We start from the raw sequence: 19,692 nt of genomic DNA on the forward strand, positions 1-19,692 counted from the left end.
CCCTTCCCCCCCCCCCTGCACTGTAAACACTTAGGAAAATGTATAAACATTTTAGCATAACAGAAAATGGAGCAGCTGTGTATGGCAACCTATTAGCTTCTATCTTTCATTTCCAAAGCTTACCTGAACAAGCTAAAACGGAAGCTGATTGATTGCACAACTGTTCAACATTCTGTCTGCTCCAGTTTTGATAAATCACCCTCACTGATTTACATTTCATACTCCTGAGTACTATGCTGAAAGTACACAGTGGGCTGTGTGTAAAACGGTATATGAATTAAAACAGTTACAATTTATTAAAATGAGTGTGCTGAGGTTTGTATGTGTCTGTTAAGGCTCTTTTACACTAGCCATTTGGGGTGAAATTAAGCCTTGCAGTTGAGCCATGTTTTTATAACCCCTAATTGTACTCTCTTTAGGTGTGGGGGGTAGGGATTAGCTTGGTGTTTGAGCCAAACGCATGTATAGCACAAGCACAGCGGCCTTGTGTAGTGTGTTCCGGCGTGCAGGGAAAGAGCGAGATAGGCAGGGACAGTGTGTTCTTTTCTCAGGCATCTGCAGGAGTTAAAGTGGGTGTTGTGTGCCTCCAGCACAGTATACACCTGTATCTACCCTTTATTGCTGGTGTTCTCAAAAACAGGCATCTGCAGGAGTTAAAGTGGGTGTTGTGTGCCTCCAGCACAGTATACACCTGTATCTACCCTTTATTGCTGGTGTTCTCAAAAACAGGCATCTGCAGGAGTTAGTGGGTGTTGTGTGCCTCCAGCACAGTATACACCTGTATCTACCTTTTATTGCTGGTGTTCTCAAAAACAGGCATCTGCAGGAGTTAGTGGGTGTTGTGTGCCTCCAGCACAGTATACACCTGTATCTACCCTTTATTGCTGGTGTTCTCTAATACAAGCATCTGCAGGAGTTAGTGGGTGTTGTGTGCCTCCAGCACAGTATACACCTGTATCTACCCTTTATTGCTGGTGTTCTCTAATACAGGCATCTGCAGGAGTTAAAGTAGGTGTTGTGTGCCTCCAGCACAGTATACACCTGTATCTACCCTTTATTGCTGGTGTTCTCTAATACAAGCATCTGCAGGAGTTAGTGGGTGCTGTGTGCCTCCTGCACAGTATATACCGTTATCTACCCTTAATTTGCTGGTGTTCTCTAATACAGGCACCTGCAGGAGTTAGTGAGTGTTGTGTGCCTCCAGCACAGTATACACCTGTATCTACCCTTTATTGCTGGTGTTCTCTAACAGTGATGGACGAACTTCCGACGGGACGTTTCGCGAACACGGACCGCGAACGTGGCCGATAGTTTGCGAACCGGAAGGTTCGCAGCAGGCCCCATTGACTTCAATGGGAGGCGAACTTCGCAAACCTACAGGTCAAATTTGCAGCCACAAAATAATTAATAGCTGTGCAAACATAGTCCCACCACATGGCCAATGACATAACACATGTATAAGGTGAATCTGGGATCGACAACTACAAGCATTCTTTTTTTATATGGGAAATTGTTGTGACAATTCAGGACTGTGGAGCGCATGAAGGCAATGGAGGAGAGGGAAGGTCAGGGACCAGGGTAGGCAAAAAAGAGGGTGCAGGAGATGATCACCAGCAGCGTGACATACAGCAATGACACCTGCACCGTGATAGAGTCATCTGACAACAGCACTGTGATAGAGAGCACTGACATCAGCAGCGTGACATAAAGCACTCACACCAGCACCGTGATATACAGCACTGACAGCAGCACCGTGATAGAGAGCAGTGACATCAGCAGCGTGACATAAAGCACTCACACCAGCACCGTGATATACAGCACTGACAGCAGCACCGTTACAGAGAGCACTGACATCAGCAGCATGACATAAAGAACTCACACCAGCACCGTGATATACAGCACTGACAGCAGCACCGTGACAGAGAGCACTGACATCAGCAGCGTGACATATAGCAATGACACCTGCACCGTGACTGAGTGATCTGACAACAGCACCGTGATAGAGAGCACTGACAGCAGCGTGACATAAAGCACTAACACCAAAACCGTGATAGAGAGCACTGACATCAGCAGCGTGACATAAAGCACTCACACCAGCACCGTGAAATACAGCACTGACAGCAGCACCGTGATAGAGAGCACTGACATCAGCAACGTGACATAAAGCACTAACACCAGCACCGTGATATACAGCACTGACAGCAGCACAGTGATAGAGAGCACTGACATCAGCAGCGTGACATACAACAATGACACCTGCACCGTGATAGAGTGATCTGACAGCAGCACCGTGATAGAGAGCACTGACATCAGCAGCGTGACATAAAGCACTCACACCAGCACTGTGATATACAGCACTGACAGCAGCACCGTGACAGAGAGCACTGACATCAGCATCGTGATATACAGCACTGACACCTGCACCGTAAGCAGCCCCAGGAGGAAGTCAGCATAGCACAGGGATGGTGTGAGCCCCTCATAATAAGCAGCCTCAGGAGGATGTCAGCATAGCATAGGGATGGTGGGAGCCCCTCATAATAAGCAGCCCAAGGAGTAAGTCAGCACAGCACAGGGATGGTGGGAGCCCCTCATAATGAGCATAGCACAGGGATGGTGGGAGCCCCTCATAATATGCACAGCAGAGGTACAGCCCCAGGAGGATGTCAGCACAGCACAGGGATGGTGGGAGCCCCTCATAATAAGCAGCCCCAGTAGAAATATGACACCACTCAACCTCTTCAAAGAGGAGGGTACGGGCATATAGTACGGTGTGCTTTTTTTGGACAAGGAAGTGAGCCAAATGAAGAAAGAAGGTCTCTGTGCTCGATTAAAAAAATTGTTTATAGACATATACATGGTCTACTGGTCACATGTGTTGAATTCCTCCGAGATCCATGCCTCATTCATTTTTAGAAATGTGAGGTAGTTAACACTGTCGTGAGCTAGGCGAGTACGCTTATCGGTCATGATCCCCCCTGCTGCGCTGAACGTCCTTTCGGACAGGACACTGGATGAGGGGCAAGCCAACAGTTCGATTGCAAATTGGGCAAGCTCTGGCCAGAGGTCAAGCCTGCCCACCCAGTAGTCCAGGGGTTCATCACTCCTCAGAGAGTCCACATCGGCCGTTAACCCGATGTAGTCGGACACCTGATGGTCTAGGCGTTCCCTGATGCTGGATCCGGATGACACCTGTCGATGGATCGGCTGAAAGAATGACCTCATATCCGAAGTCACCAACACATCTTCAAACCGGCCTCTTCTTGCAGGCGCTGTTGGATTGGTACCCGCAACTCCTTCTCTGGGAGTGGGAATTGCTCCTCTGCCAGCACACGCAAAAGCATAATGCAGCATTTCTCGAAGCAAGGCCTGGAAGTGCTGCATTCTGCCAGCCCTCTGTGACGGCGGTAACATTTCCGCCATTTTGTGTTTGTACCGGGGGTCTAAGTACGTTGCCACCCAGTACTGGTCCTTGACCCTTATGCTTTTTATACGGGGGTCCCTATTAAAATACTGGAGCATGAAGGCCCCCATTTGCACTAAAGTGGAAGCGGTGTGGTGGCCTGGCTCCTGCTCATCATCCAGGATAATGTCGTCCTCTTCATTCTCCTCTCCCCATCCATGCACAACAGGGATCCCAGAAAGGTTTAAAGCATGCTCTTCTTGCTCCTCCTCATCCGCCCCGGCACCATCCTCCTCTGACTCCTCTTCAGACTCCTGTTGTTGACTTGTCTCAGATAGAGTAGCCCCCCCTGGGAATTCATCCAGCATTGCAACTTCCTCATCTTCCCGCTCCTGCTCCTCCACAGCTTGATCAATGACACGACGCAATGCACGCTCCATAAAGAAGGCATAAGGTACCATGTCACTGATGGCGCCATGTCTGCGACTGACCAGTTTGGTGATCTCCTCAAATGGGCGCAGAAGTCTGCATGCGTCGCGCATGAGCAGCCACTGGCGCGGTGAAAAAAAACCCAGCTCCCCAGAACCGGTTCTGCCGCAGAGTTCATAGAGGTAGACGTTAACTGCACATTTCTGCTAGAGCAGCCTATCAAGCATATAGAAGGTTGAGTTCCATTGTGTCGGGCAACCAGGGCTTCATCACTCCTCAGAGTGTCCACATCGGCCGTTAACCCGATGTAGTCGGACACCTGACAGTCTAGGCGTTCCCTGATGCTGGATCCGGATGACACCTGTCGATGGGTCGGCTGAAAGAATGACCTCATATCCGAAGTCACCAACACATCTTCAAACCGGCCTCTTCTTGCAGGCGCTGTTGGATTGGTACCCGCAACTCCTTCTCTGGGAGTGGGAATTGCTCCTCTGCCAGTGCACGCAAAAGCAGAATGCAGCATTTCTCAAAGCAAGGCCTGGAAGTGCTGCATTCTGCCAGCCCTCTGTGACGGCGGAAACATTTCCGCCATTTTGTGTTTGTACCGGGGGTCTAAGTACGTTGCCACCCAGTACTGGTCCTTGACCCTTGTGCTTTTTATACGGGGGTCCCTATTAAAACACTGGAGCATGAAGGCCCCCATTTGCACTAAAGTGGAAGCGGTGTGGTGGCCTGGCTCCTGCTCATCATCCAGGATAATGTCGTCCTCTTCATTCTCCTCTCCCCATCCACGCACAACAGGGATACCAGAAAGGTTTAAACATGCTCTTCTTGCTCCTCCTAATCCGCCCCGGCACCATCCTCCTCTGACTCCTCTTCAGACTCCTGTTGTTGACTTGTCTCAGATAGAGTAGCCCCCCCTGGGAATTCATCCAGCATTGCGACTTCTTCTCTTCCCGCTCCTGCTCCTCCACAGCTTTATCAATGACACAACGCAATGCATGCTCCATAAAGAAGGCATAAGGTACCATGTCACTGATGGCGCCATGGCTGCGACTGACCAGTTTGGTGATCTCCTCAAATGGGCACAGAAGTCTGCATATGTCGCGCATGAGCAGCCACTGGCGCGGTGAAAAAACCCCCAGCTCCCCAGAACAGGTTCTGCTGCAGAGTTCATACAGGTAGACGTTAACTGTACGTTTCTGCTGGCCTATCAAGCATATAGAAGGTTGAGTTCCATCACGTCGGGCAATCGCAAATAAGACGTCTGACCGGCAGATTGTATCGCCGCTGAATGTCAGCAAGGCGAGCCATGGCCGTGTAAGATCTTCTGAAATGGGCCGAGATTTTCCTTGCCTGCCGCAAGATGTCCTGGACCCTAGGGTATTTGACAAGGAATCGCTGCACGAACAAGTTTAAGACGTGTGCCATGCATGGCACATGCGTGATTTTGCCCTGTTTCAATGCGCTAAGCAGATTGGCACCGTTGTCACACACCACTTTACCAACTGTCAAATTGAGCGGTGTTAGCCACTGATCTGCCTGTGAACGCAAAGCTGAAAGGAGTGGCGGGCCAGTGTGGCTCTTGGCTTCCAGGCACAACAGACGCAGCACGGCATGGCAATGTCTCACCTGGCATGTCGAATAGGTTCTGGGGAGCTTGGGCGGCACAGCGGAAGAGACGCTAGCAGCGGAAAAGGAGGAGTCAGCCGAGGAGGAGAGGGAGGAGGATGGAGTAGGAGGAGGAGGAGAAGAAGAGTCAGGCCTGAATGCAATCCGTGGCGGTAAAACCAAATCTACACGGGTGCCACGGGTTACATGCTTGACGGCCGTCAGAAGGTTCACCCAGTGGGCATTAAAAGTGATATACCTTCCCTGCCCGTGTTTGCTAGACCACATGTCTGTGGTCAGATGTATCTTGGCACCGACACTGTGTGTCAGAGATACATTCACTTGCCACTGAACATGGCCATATAGCTCTGGGATGCCCTTCTGTGAGAAATACTTCCTTCCTGGGACCTTCCATTGTGGTGTTCCAATGGCCACAAATTTTCGAAAGGCCTCCGAGTCCACCAGTTTATATGGCAGTAGTTGGCTGGCTATGAGTTCTGACAAACCAGCCGTCAACCGTTGGGCAAGAGGGTTATCCGGCGTCATAATTTTTTTACGCTCGAACATTAGGCCCACGGAAGCCTGCCTTTTTGCAGAAAAACGTGAGCTTGGCGTGATGGAAGGTGGAGTGGAGGACAATTGTGAGGAGAGAGGAGAAGGAGAAGTAGAAGACGAGGCAGGACGGTGAGAGCCTGCAGTGTGGCTTTGTGTGTTCCGTTGCTCCCACTGGGCTCGGTGATGGCTGCTCATGTGCCTTCTTAAGGCGGTCGTCCCTAGGTGAGTGTTGGGCTTACCGCGACTAATGCGTTGACTGCAAAGATTGCAGATGGCAACGCTATTGTCAGCAGCGGACACGTTAAAAAAAGCCCACACTGCGGAGCCATGTGCCTGGTGTCCTGGGAGCGCAAGATGTGACCGTACATGGTCGATGACTCGCTCCTGATACATTTGCAGTCTGCTTTGTCCCTTCTGTGCAAGGTAAGTTATTCCTGCTTCTCCTCCCTATCTGCTGGTCCATATCTCCCTCTGAACTCCCCTCCTCTTCCTCTCTTGTGGGCACCCACGTGACATCACTAGACACGTCATCATCAACGTCACCTTCCCCACCGCTATAAGTAGAGATCTCGGAGTAGGCAGCAACACCGGGGACCAACCTCCTCCTTGAGCTGATCTGGGTACTGTCGTCAGACTGCTGAGTAGCGGTTGTTGCTGCCTCCTCTTCCTGATCCAATACCAAGAGTGGCTGCGCATCAGAAATGTCCTCTTGATATGGATCGGAAAATAATTCCTGTGACTCAAGCGGAAGGTATGTGGTGGTGGTGGTGGTGGTGGTGTTGTTGGTGATAGTGTCTTTGGGGGTGCACATAGCAGAAAGTGAAGAAGAGGGTGCAGATCGAGAGGATGAGGAGGGTGTAGAAGAGTAAGGCTGAGCGAGCCACTCAACCAAGTCTGGTGCGTCCTTTAAAGTAATTGAACACACCTTCTGCAACTCCCACTTTGGCTCAAGCCTGTTGCTCCTGCCCTACCCCTACCACCCCTGCGGAAGGGCCTGCCTCTTCCTCTGTCTCTCATTTTTTAAATGACCCTGTGACAAAACTCTCAGTCCCTATACCGATGAAGGACTGCTGCAGTATAGGGCAGCGGTCAGCAGTAGTGCACCTCAACCCTATTTATTGTGAACCGATACCAGTCCTTATAGAATGGCAGACTGTACCTCACTCAATCCTATGTACTGTAGTACCCTATACCTTACCAGTCCTTATAAGGACTTTTGTGGACCAAGTAGGTTGTGTGTGAGTGATTAGCAGACTGTACGTCAGTCCCTATACCGATGAAGGACTGCTGCAGTATAGGGCAGCGGTCACCAGTAGTGCACCTCAACCCTATGTATTGTGGACCTATACCAGTCCTTATAGAGTAGCAGACTGTACCTCACTCAACCCTATGTACTGTAGCACCCTATACCTTACCAGTCCTTATAAGGACTTTTGTGGACCAAGTAGGTTGTGTGTGAGTGATTAGCAGACTGTACGTCAGTCCCTATACCGATGAAGGACTGCTGCAGTATAGAGCAGCGGTCAGCAGTAGTGCACCTCAACCCTATGTATTGCGGACCTATACCAGTCCTTATAGAGTAGCAGACTGTACCTCACTCAACCCTATGTACTGTAGCACCCTATACCTTACCAGTCCTTATAAGGACTTTTGTGGACCAAGTAGGTTGTGTGTGAGTGATTAGCAGACTGTACGTCAGTCCCTATACCGATGAAGGACTGCTGCAGTATAGGGCAGCGGTCAGCAGTAGTGCACCTCAACCCTATGTACTGTGGACCGATACCAGTCCTTATAGAATGGCAGACTGTACCTCACTCAACCCTATGTACTGTAGCACCCTAGACAGACCAAGTTACCAGTCCTTATAAGGAGCTTTGTGGACCAAGTGGGTTGTGAATGATTAGCAGACTGCAGCAGAAGGGCAGCAGTCAAGTATAATATTCTTTCTATATTTGGAAGAAAGAATATTATACGTGTACAAGCCTATTACCATACCACTGATACCAGTCCTGAAAAGAACCTTTGTGGAACTAATAGTAACAGCTACTGATTAAACTGACCCTCACTGCCTCACACACTGCTTCCTGCCTGTCCCTATATAAACTGACAAAACAGAGGCTACTGGAACAATAATTGAAATAGCACTTTTGTGGACCTGATAGTAACAGCTAATGACTGAACTGGCTGTCCCTGCAGCACACACCATCCTGTCCCTTTCTCTAAACTGACAAAAGACACTCAGGCTGCTGCAACAATCACTAGCACAGCACTGCCTATCCTGAACTACACCTAACACCTATACCAGTCCTGAAAAAAACTTTTGTGTACCAAATAGCTAGCGTTTTGGGTCACTGTAATCTCTCCCTGCTCCACACAGCAACCTCTCCCTACAGTGACAGAAGAAAGAATGTAAAATGGCCTCCGGATCGGGTGTATTTATAAGTTAGGGGGAATGTCCAAGTGTCCATGTGCTGTAATGTCTCAATTGGCTGTCCTATACCCCATGATGGATGTGTCATCATAGGTCAAAGTTCTTTTACACAGTAAACACGGAAGTCCGCCGGGCGAACGGCGACAATAGTCTGCTGAACGGGCAGACCGTTAACAGCCGAAATTCGCCGTGAAACGACCGCCGGGCGAACCGTTCTGCCATCTCTATTCTCTAATACAGGCATCTGCAGGAGTTAGTGGGTGTTGTGTGCCTCCAGCACAGTATACACCGGTATGTACCCTTTATTGCTGGTGTTCTCTAATACAGGCACCTGCAGGGGTTAGTGAGTGCTGTGTGCCTCCAGCACAGTATACACCTGTATCTACCCGTTATTGCTGGTGTTCTCTAATACAGGCATCTGCAGGATTTAGTGGGTATTGTGTGCCTCCAGCACAGTATACACCTGTATCTACCCTTTATTGCTGGTGTTCTCTAATACAGGCATCTGCAGGAGTTAGTGGGTGTTGTGTGCCTCCAGCACAGTATACACCTGTATCTACCCGTTATTGCTGGTGTTCTCTAATACAGGCATCTGCAGGATTTAGTGGGTATTGTGTGCCTCCAGCACAGTATACACCTGTATCTACCCTTTATTGCTGGTGTTCTCTAATACAGGCATCTGCAGGAGTTAGTGGGTGTTGTGTGCCTCCAACACAGTGTACACCTGCATCTACCCTTTATTGCTGGTCTTCTCTAATACAGGCATCTGCAGGAGTTAGTAGGTGTTGTGTGCCTCCAGCACAATATACACCTGAAGCTAACCTTTATTACTGGTGTTCTGTAATACAGGCATCTGTAGCAGTTAAGGTGTGTGTTGTGTGCCTCCAGCACAATATACACCTGAAGCTACCCTGTATTACTGGTATTCTGTAATACAGGCATCTGCAGCAGTTAACCTCCCTGGCGGTATGATTCGTTCTGGTTTTAGGTGCTGAAAGCGGTACAATTATTTTGCATGGAAATTTGGCGTTTATATTGTAGTCCTGTAATTTTTAGGAATAACTCTCTTACATCTGTTCAAACCTAGCAGACATCCCGGGTATGATAAAGTTTATAATATAATAAATAATAATAAAAATTATTCAATAATGTAAGCAAATCCTAAAACACTGAAAAGGGACCACTTTCTGGTTGCTATGGACAATCTCCAAATTCCAGGCAGAAAAAACAGTATTTATAATATAAAAGTGCATGCAGGGCACTGCACAGACCACTAGGTACAAAGGGGGGTGTGTATTTTTTTAAACAGTACTGTAATCTGTAAGATTACAGTACTGTGTGTGTTTTGTGTACTTTTACTTTTTTTAATTTGGCGCCAATCTCCGCTCCCGTGCGCCGTAACGTCGCAGGGAACGGAGCTCGGCGGCATTCGGGCTCTGTGAATTGAGCGGAGGACAGCTCAATCACACAGCGCGGAGGACATCGCTGGATCCAGGTGACAAGGTAAGTAACTTCTGTGTCCTCCCTGTATCCAGAGATGCAATCCTGAGTCTGTCTCGGGGTTACCGCTTGTGGAACTAAAATCCCAACCCGAGCCAGACTCAGGGTCACTGCTAGGGAGGTTAAAGTGGGTGTTGTGTGCCTCCAGCACAGTATACACCTGAAGATACCCCTTATTGCTGGTGTTCTGTAATACAGGCATCTGCAGCAGTTAAAGTGGATGTTGTGTGCCTCCAGAACAGTATACACCTGAAACTCCCCTTTATTATTGGTATTCTGTAATACAAGCATCTGCAGCATTTACAGTGGGTGTTGTGTGCCTCCTGCACAGTATACACCTGAAGCTACCCCTTATTGCTGGTGTTGTTCTGTTTTTGTAACAGAGGCAGGCAGCTGCAGTAATTACAGTCGGCGTACTGTGTCATCTGCTCAGTGTGCACCTAAAGCTACCCAATTGCTGGTTTTCCCATCTCCCTGCAGGCCATTACTATGTCTGGAAGGCCAACAAGGAGAGGCAGACAGTCTCGAGCCAATAAAAGAGGGCAAGCAGGCTCTGTGTCTAGAGACAATAGGGCTGGTTGTGGACACAGTGCATCATCATCAGGACGTTGCCATGGGACATGCTTGTCTTTATTTTTGGCAGCTGAACGCATAGAGCCTCATCATGCCGAAGACTTGGTAGAGTGGATGACCAAGCCCTCCTCATCCTCTCTCACCCAGGCTCAGGGTACTAGCAAAGCAGCTTCTAACACGTCCTCTTCCCTTGTCTCAATGTCATCAGTCACTCCTTCCCTAGACCCACCATGTCCTCCTGAGGAGTCCCCTGAACTGTTTGACCACAGTGTTGGGTACAAGTTCCAGGAGGATGCCCAGCATTTTGAAGGCTCTGATGATGATACCCAGCTAGAGGAAGGCAGTAGCATGAGCACAGAGAGAGGGGATGCTTAAGAAGGACAGCAATCTGGCAGTCATGTTTCATCAGCTGCAGCATACTGCCAGGTTTGCTCCAGTGATGAAGAGGGAGGGGATGATGAGGTCACTGATTCCACGTGACCTGATAGGAGAGAGGAGGAGAAGGAGGCACATCTCCAATGAGGCAGGATGCCCTCCGGGGGCCAGCTTAGGGGCAGCACACCGACTGAATCACACCGCAGAGCTAAGCCTGTTATTCCAAAAGTTCTTTGGTGTGGGCCTTTTTTGAGAAGAGTGCATCAGATTGCACTGCTGCAATCTGCAACATATGTCTCAAGCGTATCTCGCTTGGCCAAAACATCAGCCGCTTGGGCACCATATGCTTGACCAGACATATGTTGACCTGCCATGCAGCTAATTGGCAAGCGTACCTTAAAGACCCACACCAAAGAAGAAAGCGGACCTCTCCTTGCTCCTCATCAGCTGGGATCTCCAACCCCACTAGACCTTCAGTCCTCTCTGAAACCTGCACTGAGAGGAATGAAGGTGTAGAATTAGGTGTGTCACAGCCAAGCACTCTGCTAGCAGTACACCAACGTCCGATTGTACCAGGAAAATTTCCCTGCCCCAGCTGCTGAACCGTCAAAAGAAGTTCACTCCCAGCCATCCACATGCCCAGCGGTTGAATGCTAGCTTGGCTAAATTGCTAGCAATTCAACTGCTGCCTTTTCAGTTGGTAGACTTGGCCCCCTTCCGTGAGTTTGTGCAATGTGCGATTCCTCAATGGCAGGTCCCCAAACACCACTTTCTTTTATGGAAGGTGATTCCGGCTCTCTACCAGCATCTCCATGACACGGTGGACAAGGCGGTCATCCGTAAGGTGCAAATTACTGCTGACTCATGGTCCAGCAGGCATGGACAGAGACATTACCTATCTTTCACAGCCCATTGGGTCACTCTTCTGGCAGCTGGGAAGGATGCAGGACAAGGTGCAGTAGTGTTGGAGGTTGTTCCGCCACCATGCCTCCAAAATGCTACTACTGGTTGTGACACACCTCTCTCCTCCATCCTCTTCTTCTTCCTCCATGGCCTCTTCCAGTGCTTTGTCCTCTGAATCAGCGGTGCTCCGTAGGCGTTCAAGTTTTTACCACACCAGTGGGTCATGATCAGGGATGCATGCACTGTCCTGTCACCATTTGAGGAGGCCACAAGGATGGTGAGCAGTGACAGTGCATGCATCAGTGACACTGTACCTCTTGTCCATCTGTTGGAGCATACGCTGCGTGGAATAATGGACAGGGCTCTTGAGGCAGAACAGAGGCAGGAAGAGGAGGACTTCCTTGCCTCTTAAGGCCCCCTTTATCCAGACAGTGTTCCTGCTGTCCCACCCATCACACAGTAAGAGGAGGAGGAGGAGGAGGAGACTTGTGTCATCATGGAGGTGGAGCCTGGCACACAGCATCAGCAGCAGCAGCAGCAGCAGACTTTTAGGGATAATTTACAGTCCCAAGAAACTTGTGGACTTGTATGTGGCTGGGGAAGGTGGCTGTGGACCATGTTGTCCTTAGTGACCCAGAGGACACCGGACCAAATGCCTCAGCTAACCTACACTGCATGGCCTCCCTGATCCTGCAAAGCCTGCAGAAGGATCCTCGTATTCTTCGGATCAAGGAGAGGGACCATTACTGGCTGGCCACTCACCTTGATCCACGGTACAAGGGTAAGGTTGCAGACCTTATCTTGCCATCGCAGAGGGAGCGGAGGATGAGACATCTCCATGCGGCCTTGAAGAAAGGTCTGTGCAACGCGTTCCCAGAGACTGGGAGGTTACAAACTCCTGTTCCTGGACAACGTGTTACTGAGGCTTCGGTCAGTAACAGAAGGAGCGGTGGAGAAGGTGGCCGTCTGACCGATGCGTTCAGACAATTTTTTTGTCTGCAGCCACAAGGTATGATCAGTTCCAGCAACCATCGCCAGCGTCTGACTTGGACACCTTTCCCAATCGAAAATCCTCTGGCTGGAGGCTTTGTAACCAATCACAGGGTGCGCCTGTCCACCAACTCGGTTGATCGACATAAAGATGAATCAGTCTTGGATCACCACCAGCTACCAAGCACCTGAAGCTGATGTAACCGAATATTTTTTTTTTGAAATGTCACATCCCTTCAAGACTGAAAGCTTGGAAGAACATTTTTGGTTCTGGGTGATGCCATCAGTGGCTAAGGCCCAATTTTTCAGCCCCTGTTTAACAGGGGCATGTAATTAAAGTTTTTGATGCAATGCTTTGCAGCAGGGCTCATTCCTGCACTCCAACTAGAGTATCTGGGAGAGGTTGCAGTGTCTTGGCATCAGCATCAGTGCCTAAGGCCCAATTTTTCAGTCCCTGTTTAACAGGGGCATGCAATTACAATTTTTTATGCAATGCTTTGCAGCAGGGCTCATTCATGCACTCCAACTAGAGTATCTGGGAGAGGTTGCAGTGTCGTGGCACCAGCACCAGTGCCTAAGGCCCAATTTTTCAGCCCCTGTTTAACAGGGCATGTAATTACAATTTTTGATGCAATGCTTTGCAGCAGGTCTCATTCCTGCACTACAACTAGAGTATCTGGGAAAGGTTGCAGTGTCATGGCACCAGCACCAGTGCCTAAGGCCCAATTTTTCAGGGGGCATGTAATTACAATTCTTGATATAATATTTCACAGCAGGGCCCATTCCTGCGCCCACCAAGAGTAACTGTGAGGACTTATAGTGTTGTGGCACCAGCACCACCACCACCACAACCACCAAAGGCCCAATTTTTCTACCACTGTTCAACAATGGCATGTGTTAGGAATCTTCTCTTGTGATCAGTCAAAACTCCAGATGTATTGAGAAGAAGACAATTTATTTCTGATGTGGCCCACAAAAGGGAGACATGCTTACAGGACAAGCTGCAGAAAAAAGTCTCACAAAAGAATAATGTCTCCCCCTCCTTATCCCTACAAGAATACCACCTCTATGCTTCTATTGGCTGAGGAAACATAAATGACGTGTCAAGGTACCCGATGGTACTTTATTTTGATATTCATGTTCCCGTACATTCTTAGGCTATCATATTTAGTTAAATCTAATCATCTTACAACTTACTATGGAGTTAATTAAGACAAAACAATACAACAAGTTAATACAATAATGTGCTCAGAAGTAAGCTTTTAAAAATCAGTCTCAGGAATATTGTTTTTCTAATAGTCACACAATAAACATTTAAAACTTTTCTAACAGCATTTAATTGCAATTCTTAATATAATTGTTCACAGCAGGGCACTCCAGCGCCCACCAAGAGTCACTTTGAGGGCTTACAGTGTTGTGGCAACACCAACACCTTAGGTCCACATTTCTGCAGAGCATATAGGGCAGGCCCCTACTTTCAAACATCCAACTTACAAATGTCTCCTACTTGCAAACGGAAGGAGACAACAGGAAGTGAGATGAAAAAAGATGGACGGCCCAAAAAATTATACAGGGGTGATAACTCTTCCCTATGTTTTCCAAAAAGCTTAAAAATCGATTTTTTGACTGGAGCTACACTTTAACCACTTCCCGACCAGCGCACGACGATGTACGTCGACAGAATGGCACGGGCAGGCATATTGGCGTACAGGTAAGTCCAATATTCGATGCCGCCCTGCCATCGGGAGCGCGCCGCCGGCGGCGCGCTCCCCCGTTGGTCGGGACCCCCGTGAGTCCGGTCGCGGGACCCGCGGACTCGATCGCCGCGGGCATCCCCGCGATCGTCTCACGGAGCGGCCGAATAGAGAAAATGCTGTGTAAACAACATTTGTCTATTCTGCCTAGCAACTAGTGACGCTGATCTCTGCTCCATGTGATTGGAGCAGAGATCAGTGTACACTAAATGAAAGCCCAACCCCCCCACAGTTAGTAACACTCCCCTAGGAACACTTAACCCCTACACTGCCACCCACTGGTTAACCCCTTCACTGCCAGTGTCATTTACACAGGAATCACTGCATTTATATAGCAGTGATTACTGTATAAATGACAATGGTCCCAAAAATGTGTCAAAAATGTCCGATGTGTCTGCCATAATGTCGCAGTCACAATAAAAATCGCTGATCGCCGCCATTACTAGTACAAAAAAAAATAATAAAAAATTATTAATAAAAATGCTATAAAACTATCCCTATTTTGTAAACGCTATAACTTTTGCGCAAACCAATCAATAATCGCTTATTGCGATTTTTTTTACCAAAAATATGTAGAAGAATACATATCGGCCTAAACTGAGGGAAAAAAATGTTTTTTTATATATTTTTGGGGGATATTTATTATAACAAAAAGTAAAAAATAATGCGTTTTTTTCAAAATTGTCGCTCTATTTTTGTTTATAGCGCAAAAAATAAAAACCGCAGGGGTGATCAAATACCACCAAAAGAAAGCTCTATTTGTGGGAAAAAAAGGACGTTAATTTTGTTTTGGAGCCACGTCGCACCACCGCGCAATTGTCAGTTAAAGCGACGCAGTGCCGAATCGCAAAAAGTGGTCTGGTCTTTGACCAGCAAATTGGTCCGGTCTGAAAGTGGTTAAAAATGTACCAATTCAAAATTACAAACAGATTCTACTTAACACAACAAACCTACACAGTCCCTGTCTTGTTTGCACCGCCTGTATAGTGCTGTTCTGAGTTTATAGGGCCTGGGGGCCCCACGTCTTTCCTTTTTTTAATTTGGGTACGGGGTTCCTCTTAATATCCGTACAAGACCCAAAGGGGCTGGTAATGGGTAATGGGCCAGGGGGGCTACCCATGCCATTTTTTCTCAATGATTTTCATCCATATAATCAGACATTACATTAAAACCGCAAGCAGTTTTAAATGACTTTTTTCAGTTAAATGTCATTTTGTGCAGGGACTGTTCTAAACATGGGAAACACGTGCCACTTCACAGGCATACTATACTATACATCACAGGCATACTATATATTTCACTTTTTTTTCACTTTAATCGTCATTAAAATCAGTGCTCCCGAAAAACTGCCATTTAAAAAAAAAAATTGGCATTGATCCAATTTGTCATCTTCATCCCCCCGTCAGCTTCCTCCCACCCCTGTCATCTTCATCCCCCATCAGCTTCCTTCCACCCCTATCATCTTTATCCCCCTGTCAGATTCCTCCCACCCCCCTGTCATCTTCATCCCCCATCAGCTTCCTCCCACCTCCCTGTCATCTTCACCCCCCATCAGCCTCCTCCCACCTCCCTGTCATCTTCACCCCCCTTCAGCTTCCTCCCACCCCTGTCATCTTCATCCCCCTGTCATCTTCATCCCCCATCAGCTTCCTCCCACTCCCTGTCATCTTCATCCCCCTGTCATCTTCATCCCCATCAGCTTCCTCCCACCCCCTGTCATTTTCATCCCTCTGTCAGCTTCCTCCCATCACCTGTCATCTTCATCCCCCATCAGCTTCCTCCCACCCCCTGTCATCTTCATCCCCCCGACAGCTTCCTCCCACCCCCTGTCATATTTACCCCCCACCAGTTTCCTCCCACCCCCTGTTATCTTCATCCCCCTCCAGCTTCCTCCCACCCCCTGTCATCTTCTTCCCCCGTCAGCTTCCTCCCACACCCTGTCATCTTCATCCCCCATCAGCTTCCTCCCACCCCCTGTCATCTTCATCCCCCCATCAGCTTCCTCCCACCCCCTGTCATCTTCATCCCCCCATCAGCTTCCTCCCACCCCCTGTCATCTTCACCCCCCCTGCCAGCTTCCTACCCCCCCACTTCCTTAAATTTACTGGTGCACGTCACATATGATGGATGCAGGAACAATTTTTTTCTTCCAGTGACATCATGGACAGAAGGAAATTTGTCCTTCCAGTGAAACCACCAATGCGGGGACTTTTTTTTCTTTCAGTGACACCACAGAGTGCAGTCACCTGTGTTTTTTTTACTTACAGTGGAATGTTTTTACTTATGGTTTTCTTTTTGCGCAATTGCGTATAGTTTATATACTGTTTTAGTGCGTGTTTTCAAAATTAAAGTGGGCCGGTCTGGATGAAGTCCAGGGCCAAATTTTTGTCCCAGTCCAGCCCTGGGGGTATCTGTATTGTGTATAGAACCTGCTGCAGCAAAACTGACTCATATAAATAGAAAAAAAATATGAAATGTAAATTGATTTTCCCTGCCAGCTTTCTCTAATTTGTAAACAGCTTGGGGAGCCAGTCTGTAAGATAAGGCCACAATTGAGTGCACTTGGAACAAGATTAGAGATTTTTAAAATAAATTCTGGTGTCCTTTTGGCAGACTTTAGATAGAAATAAAACATTCTTGTACCACAGTGAGCATGGCTTATGTGAAGAAGACAAATTATAGTACACTCAGGCCAAGAATAACAATTTTTCTTCTGTATTGGAAAGCTGCATGTTCATGTAGCCATCCACAGAGACCAGGTATCCTTTGTATTTCATACCTCACCTTAGTTTTACCATTACTGGCTTACCAGTAAGGTAATTGAGGAATGGTTTTGGGTTTAGTGGCAAACTCATTCTGCATCTGAAGCTGACACTGATCTACAGACCAGTGAAATGAAATAAAACAAACTGTTGAGCCCCATACACACTATCAGTTTTTCTGCTGAGTTTTTCTGTCAGATTTACCAAATTCATGTAATATGAGGTCAAACCTTAGGAGTTTCAATTTGTATGCGATCAGGCATGCCCTTCTACTACATGGTTTTGGTAAACCTGAAGAAAAAACGCAGCAGAAAAACTGATAGTGTGTATGGGGCTTTAGAGAGAGCACTACTCTTGATGAAAGTAAGAATTGGCCTTTCTGTAAAAAAATAAAAATATACACACCTGTAAACCAGGTGTGGAAAAATTGGGCCTGTGGTGTCTTCACACCATAACCCTAAAGAGGTACTCTTGATGAAAGTAAGAATTAGCCTTAATAAAAATAAAATGATATGCACCTGTCAAACAGGTGCGGGAATATTGGTCTTGGATGTTAATTGTGCCCATGAAACCTATGCCAAAAAATATATTCAAGATAAAATCAACACCCAGAAAGCTAGGCAGGCTAGACAGTCTTACAGAGATACCAGATCCCAAAAACATTTAATCAGGGGCCTGATAGCTGCTGCTAATCCAGGACTGTTTCATTGTGACAAATGACAGGCGGTCAACAGAGTCTGTGGACAGACACACACTTTTATCTGTCACAAAACCTGTCACTTTGGAAAGCACACTGGATACAGGGCATCCCAGCAGCTCAATTGCATACTGGGCAAGTTCTGGCCAGTGGTCTATTCTCATGACCCAATGACCCAGTGGATGGTCTGCTGGAAAGCTCTCCATGTCTGTTTTTTGCCCCTAAATAATCCAAGGCACTGAGGACTACATTTTTTTAAAATTCATCACTTAGGCACCCCCTTCTCCACCGCTTCTCCTTTGAACAACATAAGCATAAAAATGACCTTTACCATAAGACTGTAACCTACCAGAGTTTTGAGACTTTCCCCTTGTAATGGTGGTCAATGAGGGTTGCTAACCAATAATGATCCTTCTCATTGATGCCACAAATTCTCAGGTCCTTTTGCAGGCTTTGAAGATTAAGAGAGCCCATGCACCGCAAGTTTCCATGGGCATTAGAAGCAGAGTCCTCGTGGTCACTGAGGATTACAGTATCTGGAACTGCCATCTCTAATCCAAATACTACTTCCAAGGTTTCCGGGGACTGAGAACCATCATTTAAGGTTGTGCTTCAATGCCTCCAAAACTGCCCGAATCCTCCTCCTCCTCCTCCTCTTCCCTCTCCTCTTCAGTGGCATTGCAAGAATTTTGTTTGCATAAAGGTGGCCTTGAGAGGATAGGAAGTCCTCCTCTTCCTCCCACTGCTTTGCTTCGAGTACCCTGTGCATAATGCCACGTACTGTAGAGTATGTTCCGAAAGCAACACAAGAGGGATATTATCACTGATGCATGCATTGTCATGGCTCACCATCCTTGTCACCTCCTCAAATGGTGACAGTAGAGTGCATGCATCCTTTTTAGCAGCTATAGGTGTGGTAAAAAAAACAGGTGCCCTGAGCCTGTCCTTGTGCCATAATCTCACAAGTACACTTTTAGGCCCTCTGCTGCATGTGCAGCCACTGCAGCATTGCCAAAGTTTAGTTCCACCTGGTGGGCATGTCAAAAATCAATTGGCATACTGAAGAAAGATAGTGTATGGCTGCCTGAAATGGCTGCAGACTCTTCTGGCCTGCCTTAGAAGATCTTGCACACCTCGGTACCTGTTTAAAAAAACACTGCACCACCAAATTGAGGACATGTGCCAGGCGTTGCACATGTTTCCACGTTCCCTGTCAAAGGGTGGACAGAAGGTTAGTGCCATTATCACACATCCCCATTCCTGACTGAAGCTTTTATGGTGTGAACTACCTCTGGACCTGCCCCTGCAGAACTGAAAGATCTCTGCTCCGGTGTGGCTCCTGTCCCCCAGACAGATTAGTTGAAGTACTGCGTGGCATCTTTTTGCCTTTTAGCCTGACTCATTGAATAGTCCCTTGAACACTCTTACGGGGTACTGGTGGTTCATAGGACAACTCAGCAGAAGAGGGCATGGAGGAGGAGGAGGTGGAGCTAACAGATCTCACATCATCATCATCAGCTGTATGGAGACATTGTGGCAAAACAGACTCCAGCACTAAGCCCTGTCCTGCATCCTTTCTAGTTGCAAGCAAAGTTACCCAGTATGCTGTGAACAAAAGATATCATCCATGACCATGCTTGCTGGGCCACATGTCAGCAGTAAGGTGGACCTTGCTGCTGACTGCCTTGCCCAATGATGCCAAAAAAATTGCC

General features: G+C 47.8%; 1 pseudogene; it reads right to left on the bottom strand.

Annotated features, from left to right (window-relative positions):
- Positions 1 to 17,208: 17,208 nt before the first annotated feature.
- LOC143984173 (small nuclear ribonucleoprotein F pseudogene) lies at positions 17,209 to 17,376 on the bottom strand (annotated as a pseudogene).
- Between the last annotated feature and the right edge of the window lie 2,316 nt (positions 17,377 to 19,692).

Source organism: Lithobates pipiens, unplaced genomic scaffold (genome assembly GCF_037356315.1).
Source record: "Lithobates pipiens isolate NorthernLeopardFrog02 unplaced genomic scaffold, aLitPip1_a1.2 Scaffold_16, whole genome shotgun sequence".
NCBI classification, from domain to species: Eukaryota; Metazoa; Chordata; class Amphibia; order Anura; family Ranidae; genus Lithobates; species Lithobates pipiens.